An 8757-nucleotide genomic window follows, 5' to 3' on the forward strand; every position below is an offset into this window, starting at 1 on the left:
TCAGAATAATAAAAGATCTTGTTTCTACCTGTTTTGGCTTAGAGAGAGAAAATATTCTAGAGAGAGATAACTCAGTTTTTAGATATCTTTGGATGGAAAAATATCCTTTCTTATTAAACTAAATTTTCTCGAAACAGAAGTTTAAAAAGAATTTCTTAAGGTGCATTAGAAATAAATTATAATCTGCTCAAAAGGCCTTAGCTTAAGGGTCCAGATTTTCTGAAAATTTCGGATTAAGGTTCTGAGGAACCAATTAGATTAATCCAAATGTAGGGAGGAGATAAATTGAAGAAATAAAGAAAAACCCCCCAAAAATGAGTAAATACTCACATAAGATGAAGAGTGGACTGACCAAGGAAAATAGTTAAAAAAACAGATTTTTGACACCTCAAAATGGGGATTTTCCCTCATGAAGGAGGTGCCTTTTTTCTCATCATTGCTTAATCAATAAAATGAGATATTTCATCTCTCCTCTCTCCTAGTTCAAGTCTAGTTCCAAAAAGTAAGCTGAACTGACCCAAAAATAGTCAAAAATTGACCAAACTGATCTGGAAAATTCTAGAATCAGTTTGCTTGGTTTGAGGCTCACTTTTTCCTATAAATAGAAGCCTCCCCCTTTGTAAAAGCTTAATAGTGTTTTTGCACTGTGATTCTACTCCTCCCCAGAGCCAAAAACATTGAATTCACTTGATAATTCACTTGTTTGTGACTAATTCGTCTACAAAGAATTGGTGGCCACTCTTGATCCAAACAAGAGTAGAACTCTCAATCCCTCAAGCCAAAGAAAAGCTCACAAAACTCCATGTAAGTTATTAATTCTACTTTTTTTAATTCTAATCTATGGTTTTTTGAATTCTTTGCTTTTTAATGTGATTATGGATTATAAGCCTTGATGAAAAGGCTTCCCCCTTCTCTTCATTAAGAATTTCAGCCTTTCTTTTTCCTCAAATGAGTAACAAATAAATTGAGTTAAACTTTTCCTATTTATTACTCTTTAGAAGTGAAAAATTGATTAGATTAGAGTGCTTTATTTCATCTTGGGATAAAATTTAAAGTAAATTTAGAATGTAAAAATTGAGAAATGGTCAGCCATACAAAGGAGGTTATGGCAGAATTTTCTTAAATTTTATGGAAATAAGTTTTATCTTTATGTTATTCAAAAAAAATCCCCACCGTTTGTGCATTCTAAAAGAAATTTCTTTTATTTTAAAAGTGTTATTCCTATTTTATGCATAAATAGATGTATAAAAGGATATTTTTTTAATTATAATATTGTTTTTCATTAGATACAATTTCTATGCATAGAAAGATGCATATTGGATATTTTTTTATTATAAAAGTGTTATTTTCATTAGATTCAATTTCTATGCATAGAAAGATGCATATTGGATATTTTTTTATTATAAAAGTGTTATTTTCATTAGATTCAATTTCTATGCATAGAAAGATGTATATTGAAAATTTTTATTATAAAAGTGTCATTTTCATCAGATTCAAATTCTATGCATGGAAAGATGCATAATATAAATTTTTATTATAAAAGTGTCATTTTCATCATATTCGAAAGATGCATAATAGAAATATTTTTATTATAAAAGTGTCATTTTCATCAGATTCAATTTCTATGCATAGAAAGATGCATATTGGAAATCTTTTTATTTTAAAAGTGTTATTCCTATTAAATTGATTTTATGCATAAATAGATGCATAAAGAATTTTTAGATCAAAATTAGATTCTCTTTAATTCTATGTTTAATTTCCATGAATATTTGATAAATGAATAAGTAAATATTTTGAGAGGGAGAATTCTATCGTTTCATATTCACTCGGTTTGTAAAGAGAAAATTCAGAAAATCTATCAAAGTCAAAATATTCAGATAGATGTGAATGAAGGGATGAATAGATGTGATGTGAATAGAGGTGATGAGATGTGAGGTGAATAGATGTGAAGAGATGTGAAGAGATGCGTGATGATGAGAATCAGATAGATGTCAATGAAGGGATGAATAGATGTGATGTGAATAGAGGTGATGAGATGTGAGGTAAATAGATGTGAAGAGACAAGTGATGTGAATCAGATAGATGTGAATGAAGGGATGCATAGATGTGATGTGAATAGAGGTGATGAGATGTGAGGTAAATAGATGTGATGAGATGTGTGATGTGAATCAAATAGATGTGAATGAAGGGATGGATAGATGTGATGAGAATAGAGGTGATGAGATGTGAGGTGAATAGATGTGATGAGATGTGCGATGTGAATCAGATAGATGTGCATGAATGGATGGATGGATGTGATGTGAATAGGGGTGAAGAGATGCGATGTGAATAGGGGTGAAGAGATGCGATGAGATGTGATGTCATGTGAATCAGGATGTAAATGAATGATATGGGATGTGAGTGGATGAATGTGAAAGAATGGATGTGAATGTATGTAAAAGAATGTGATGTGGATGTGTATGCGAAGGAATGTGATGTGATGAAAAATGATGTGATGTGACATGAATATATGTGGATGTGAAGTGATAGATATGAATGTATGAATAGATGTGGGTAGTCGTACAGGTGAACGATTGGATGGATGTGTATGAATGAGATACAGTGTAGACAGAAGTGTTGTAGACAGAAGTGATGTGATGCAATGTGGATAGAATGTATGTGATGGGATGGTTATGAGAATGTATGTGGTGGTATGAATGAATGAATGTGATGGATATGAATGAATGAGATGTGATGGGTGTAAATAGATTTGATGTAATTGAATGTGATGTGGACGAGAATTGATGTGGTGTCATGTGAATTGTGATGTGAACGATTATGATGTGATGAGAAATGGAAAACAGATGAAATAAATGAGGAATGATGTGGAAAGACGAGAGTTTGCCATAGAAACTGTATTTATAACCTGTTTTTTAAAATGACCATTTCATGTCAAGAATACTGGGGAAGCATTTTGACCGTCTTGTGAATGAGATCGTGGAGACCTAATTTGATAAAGTTGCAATAGCTGACGGAGAGTCAATGGAGGATGTCTCGCGTAGCAAGGTCGGCCGAGGTCTTCACCAGCCTCGGTTCGATTAAAATGGTGAGCTTCTTCCGGTATGGTGGATGAGGGACCAAGGAAGCGGCCTATGAGTGAAGCGCTAGGTGACCTGCGAAGGATCCTAGAGGGTGCTGACCATACGGTGCTCGGGTTCTGGGTCGCCAAAGATACCCACATGTGCGTCGTGGAAGATATTGGAACAAGGAGTAAGAGTTGTTTTCTGAATTCGGGCATAGATCTGGTTGATTGACCTTGCTGGTCCTCAATGGATGAGTCCATGGTTCTTTTATATGGATCTGTTGGTTGATCTTGTTGATCTTCAACGAAGATTCCATTTTGATATGTGAATATTACTGAGTACTATGTGCTAGGAACCATCGAAAAGACCCCTGAGTGGATAGGTGGTGAGGGTTCTGGTTGTTGCCAATGATGCCATAGGTACACTGAGGAAGGAATGATTGGAAATTTGAATTCAACCATTTGGAGGATTATGATCAGTGACTATGATTTCATTAAATGATTGTTTTCACAGCAGCTGAATTTGTGAAAAAGGCAATTTTATATTGGGTGTGTAAGTGGTGTGACTAGTTTTAAGTTTGCATGAATATCCGGCTAGGGGGCTTGGGAACTCTTTTCCCTGGTATCAGGGACAAAACCTAACCAAATTCTTATTTGGATCCCATCACTACAGTGGTTGGGCGGTTGGCTAACCCACGGGACTGGATGGTTAGGCTGGACTGATGGATCCCTAAATTGAGACTCAATTCTGTTATGGTACGATAGATAAAGTAAATCTCGGACAAAAATTGTTCTATGGAAAAGAATCAATGGTTGTGCCTCTCAATAAGGAAAAAAGCGTTGGTCTCTATGATCCAAGTGCAATCTTTCCCTGATATGACTATGGGACTTATGGGTTTGGTCAGATCAGTTCAGTTAGTTAAGAATTTTTGACTACGTTAGAGAAAAATTATCCTGGAGGAATCGCCTGTGCAGCGTGCTTTCTGGGCAAAGAAAGTTTTTCCGGGTTCGGAAGAACCAATGGATTAGTCTCTTGTCCGGATATCCGTGGGCGAGGCCCCAAGTGAGGGACCCTGGCCCGCGCAAGAAGTGCTACCAATGAGAGAATAGAGGACACTATAGAGGGCTGTTCTTCTTTATTGCTTTCAATATGTAATACTGAACTAAAACACATTTTGTACGTCACTAAAAGAAAGGCCAGTTTATTTAATGTTTAAGGAAAAAGGCTAGAACATTGAACTTACACACTGCACACATCTAAATTCTTGTACATCACTGAAGGAATGATTTGAGAGGATGCACGTCCCACACCTTTGTATGGTTTGTAATAACTCAAGTTCATACACAGAATTACGGGCGAACACATACATCAAACACCATATGACTCGAAACAACATAGTTTGTCTTGCAAGTAGGTTTTATTTATCGATACTCAATCTTCATGCCTTGGATGGTCACACTGCCTGAACCGGAGGTCTCAGAGTCCACTAAGATGGTGATCACCACCCACTCGTCATCCTCGATCCCCAGCCGCTTGAGGTTGTCTCCAATTTCAAGCACGCTGTTGGTAAACAGGTGCTTGGAGGTGCCAGGGGATGGCACGAAGTTGGAGGATCCCACGTATTCAGCAGTATAGATGGGAGTGGTAGGACTTGCTTTGGGCTTGTTGACGAACACCTTGAGGTGCACATAGGCTTCCCGGGTGACCTCCAACCCTTGGATGACGAGAACTTCTTCAAGTTCCTTGGGCTTCTTCTCTGACGGCCGATTGACAAGGGCGATGAAGGTGGAGCCTAGGTTTATGGGCTCATAGCTATTCTGCTCAGATGCGGGGTTCATCTCTTGCACACCATGGGCTCTTGCATAGGGTACTTGGCTACCGGTGTTAGAAGGGAGCGCTGAGGTGAGAAGTTAACCCACATGTCGTCGCCTTCCCTCATGTGCTCGTAGGTGATACCCAGATTCTCGTTGTCGAGGGCGTCCTTGGCTTTCACCTTGACGAGGTTCTGGTTCTCGTCGTAGAAGAAGAACTCGGCATCTAAAAAGTCCGCGTCCATAGGCTCCACCCGACGCCCGCCCGGGATAGACCTCCACACCTCCCAGAGCCTGTCCACGTTACTGTGGTGAGCATAGAAGATGGGATCCCTGGACGCCGTTGTGAACACGCCCATGTCCGCGCGAAGCTTTCTGCCGGGGTCGCCTGTCCAGAAGTGGATGCCGCTGTGGGCGTTCATCTCCAGCGCTCCGCCAAGAGGGGCGTTTGCGACGGAAGAGCTCGACAGGTCGCTCCCTTTCCTGCACATCAGTAATATCGATGAGCTTGGCTACACCGAATCCTGATGCAAAAGTAGTGAATGGGTAGAGCAAGGTTTACCTGTATGGGCCTCCCATGAACATATCTGCCGTGGATGCTGTGACCACGGACTGATACATGACGTTGAGGTTCTCACTGAGGATGTCGCGGGGGCTTGCAGTCGTGGTCTCATTGGAACCCACATTGAGCCGGACAAACTGAGTGGCGGGCAGGTGCTTGCGGTTGCGTTTGGCATCAAACACAGCGGTGCCTTTCTTGGTGAAGAAACGAGGCATAGTGTTGCCAATGCCATCCGCTTGGTTGTCCCAGTTCCAGTACAGGAGGGCAAAGCCAGGGTCGCCTATAAGGCTGCCCAGGATCCGCTCATGGAAGTAGAGGTACCAGCGGTGCCACGGCAAGAACAACCAAGAGAAGTGCACCTGCAGCGTTATGTTGGTGTCCCGCTGCTTGTATGCCCCATTGCAGAAGGCGCAGTGTATGTTGGCTTGTACTGCAAAGCTCCGCGGATCGTCTTTAGGCAGATTCTTCATGAGCTCGTAGACCTTGTTGTACTTCCTAATGTAGTCGGCACTCGCCCTGTGTGCTGGCCTCCTTACTCGCTTCTTCAGCACCGGGTACCGCTCGAACGAAAAGTCCACCACCTGGAGGTTACGCCAAGGCAAGCAGCAGTTGAGCGTTTGCTTGGTCGTGACGTTAGGATTCTTGGTCGTGACGTTAGGATTCGGCGAGGTTGCGGTGGCATGCTCGCACCGGCGAAGGTCAGGTGTGGCGATGGGCGCTGCATCTGCGCCGCCAATCGTTCCGTGCTCATCAGGTGCGATGAGGAGGAGAAGTACAGCAGAGCTGCTGCCAAAACCATGACCGAGAAGCTTATCTCCATCATGGGAATGGCGGGCGCCAATGACAGGATTCGAGCGAGATTTCATTGTCTCTCCTCTTTTGGGGTGTGACATGATCTTAGGAATCCAATGGTTTCGTCAGTATGAACCTATTCCCAATTGGGAGCAAGACACCTTTATTATCTCTAAAGGTTTTATTGATAACCGTTGTCTCATCTTCTTCAGTCCCTCAGTTGGCAGATCTCCTTTCTCATTCAGACATTTGATGATATCCCACCCAGTATCTCATAGTTAGCAAAATCTCGTAGCACGTTTCCCTCTTGTCTTTCCAAGACTTTCAAGGGAAAGCTAGAACAGCAGTAAGCTCTCAAATATTTGAAACCCGTTCCTTATGGATGCTTTTTCACAGTTACCACAGACCACCAAGCACTTAAGTGGCTCTCGGTGATGCCAAGTGCCCAATGGAGTGATCAACACACCAGACAGGGTCAGCTCTTCCACCAGGTTGGAGGAATGATCAAGTACATCCCTAGTCAGCATAACATAATAGCAGATGTTCTTAGTAGAAAGACCAGCATCCAGACCATTCAGGAGTCTACCGTTCTCAACATCTCTGGGAAAGACTTAAATAGCATAAAAGATCAGTATATCGATTCTGCAGAGTTTGGTATTTAACCCAGTCTGGCCCTCAATTTTGAGCCTGGCCACCATTATTCAGTTCACAGACATGCACGTAAGTTTAGACAAGATGTCCACTTCAAGGAAGGGGATTGGGTCTATTTGCGTTTCATGAAACAAATATTTAAACAAGTGGGCAAACGTTGTCCCAAGCTTTCATTCCGTAGTTTTGGACCGTTCCTAATAGTTAAGAAGCTAAGTGATGTCTCCATGAAGTTAAATTGCCTAGTTGGACAATGCATGATGTTTTCCATGTTTCTTGGCTAAAACCATATGTTAGACTAGAAGTGTTTGATGTTTCAGATGAACAGCAGCCAGACGTGGTAGACAAAGCAAAAGATATCGAGCCTGAGCAAATCCTTCTTCATCCTTCGAAGCATGGTTCTGGTTGTTGTTGGCGGACTACTTTGAAGCCATGAACCTGCCGCCAGGCTAAGCAGGAGGGAATGTCACATGCACTCTGCACTGTAGTGCATGGTGACAAACTGGCTCATCATCTCATCCGTTAAAAGTGCATCCACTAGTTCTCAAGAAGTCTATAAACAAAACATGAGGGATCAAGCTTTTACATCCCAAGAAGTGCATGAGGAGCATCAACCTCAACCTGGGTCTAGTGCTAAACAAGATGAGGCTAGTACGACCGAGGATAGTTCTGGGGGTTCTGTTTTTGTGGATAAGGTGAACGAGACTCTAGATGCCATCATTGATGCTCATAGAAGTCGCATTGCAGCTTTATCTGAGCTACCCAAGAAGCTTCAAGAATACCCAAACCCTCGTGAGGAGAAGATCAATCTAGCTGTACAAACCCTCGTGAGGAGAAGATCAATCTAGCTGTACAAACCCTCGTGAGAGGAGAAGATCAATCTAGCTGTACATCAGCAACTCATTAGGGAAGCTCAATCAATACTTGAGGGACCACCTCCACCTATTCCTCAGGGCCCAACCTCTCTTAAGCCAACATTAGAAACCATACAAGAAGTGTCATCAAGTCGGGAAATGAAAAGTGAGCTCATCTCACAAGCTCATAGCGAGAGGTCTGCACCAATTGACACCCCATTGAAAGAAGGTATTGTGCCACCACCTAGCCTTGCCTTCCCATGCAATGATGAAGTTATTGATGCTAACGAGGACATGGCAAATGAGATGTGGGCAGCAGTTCATGAGAAAGTTAATGAGAATATGTCCTCTATTATTTCACCTCCATTCTCTGAGGTGGATTTTACCAGGGGCACAGAAAACAACTTTAGACTCCCAAGCATCCAGGAGGAAGTTCAAACAATTGTTTCTCCTAGAAGTAAGCATACAATGAAAACCTTACCATCATATTTGGGAGAATATGAGAACTGTTCTCAAACCTTGAGGATACCCTCCATGCATGGAAGGTTGACAAAGGAGATGGATATGGGTATCATGCAAGCTATTTTGTCAGCACCAGTGGCTTGTACCTTACCTTTGCTTGATTTGATAAAGCTTCGACCTGAGTTGTGGAATGATATTGCCACATGTTTGTCAGAGCAGGTATTGCTACAAAAGGGTCACCATCATTGTACTATACACCCTGAGACAAAGCATGTTATGCCAGTTCCTATCAACAAAGTAGGAAAATTTTGTGAGGACGATGAGGGAAATGCTACCCTCCCATTAGAAGTGCAAAAAGTAGCTTCAATTGCAATACTTGATAGTGGTGCAGGAGTGGGCATTGTGACAAGGTCCATTTGAGAAAAGTGGGGCAAACCAGCTATTAGGAGTACCAGGATGCACTTGCAGCTAGCAGATGGAAGCTTAGAACATCCCCTTGGGCTGCTTGAGAACATATTGGTCACCACATGTGGGATTGAATATGAGCACACTTTTGGAGTAGTGGA

General features: G+C 41.8%; 1 pseudogene across 1 annotated transcript; it reads right to left on the reverse strand.

Moving 5' to 3' along the window:
• Window positions 1-4437: 4437 nt before the first annotated feature.
• LOC147609961 (polyphenol oxidase I, chloroplastic-like) lies at window positions 4438-6301 on the reverse strand (annotated as a pseudogene). The gene is made up of 2 exons (XR_015264198.1): window positions 5436-6301; window positions 4438-5356 (listed from the first exon to the last, which is right to left on the reverse strand). The product of XR_015264198.1 is annotated as a polyphenol oxidase I, chloroplastic-like (transcript).
• Between the last annotated feature and the right edge of the window lie 2456 nt (window positions 6302-8757).

Source organism: Cibotium barometz, chromosome 50 (assembly GCF_041138505.1).
Source record: "Cibotium barometz isolate CiBa-2024 chromosome 50, ASM4113850v1, whole genome shotgun sequence".
Taxonomy (NCBI): domain Eukaryota; kingdom Viridiplantae; phylum Streptophyta; class Polypodiopsida; order Cyatheales; family Cibotiaceae; genus Cibotium; species Cibotium barometz.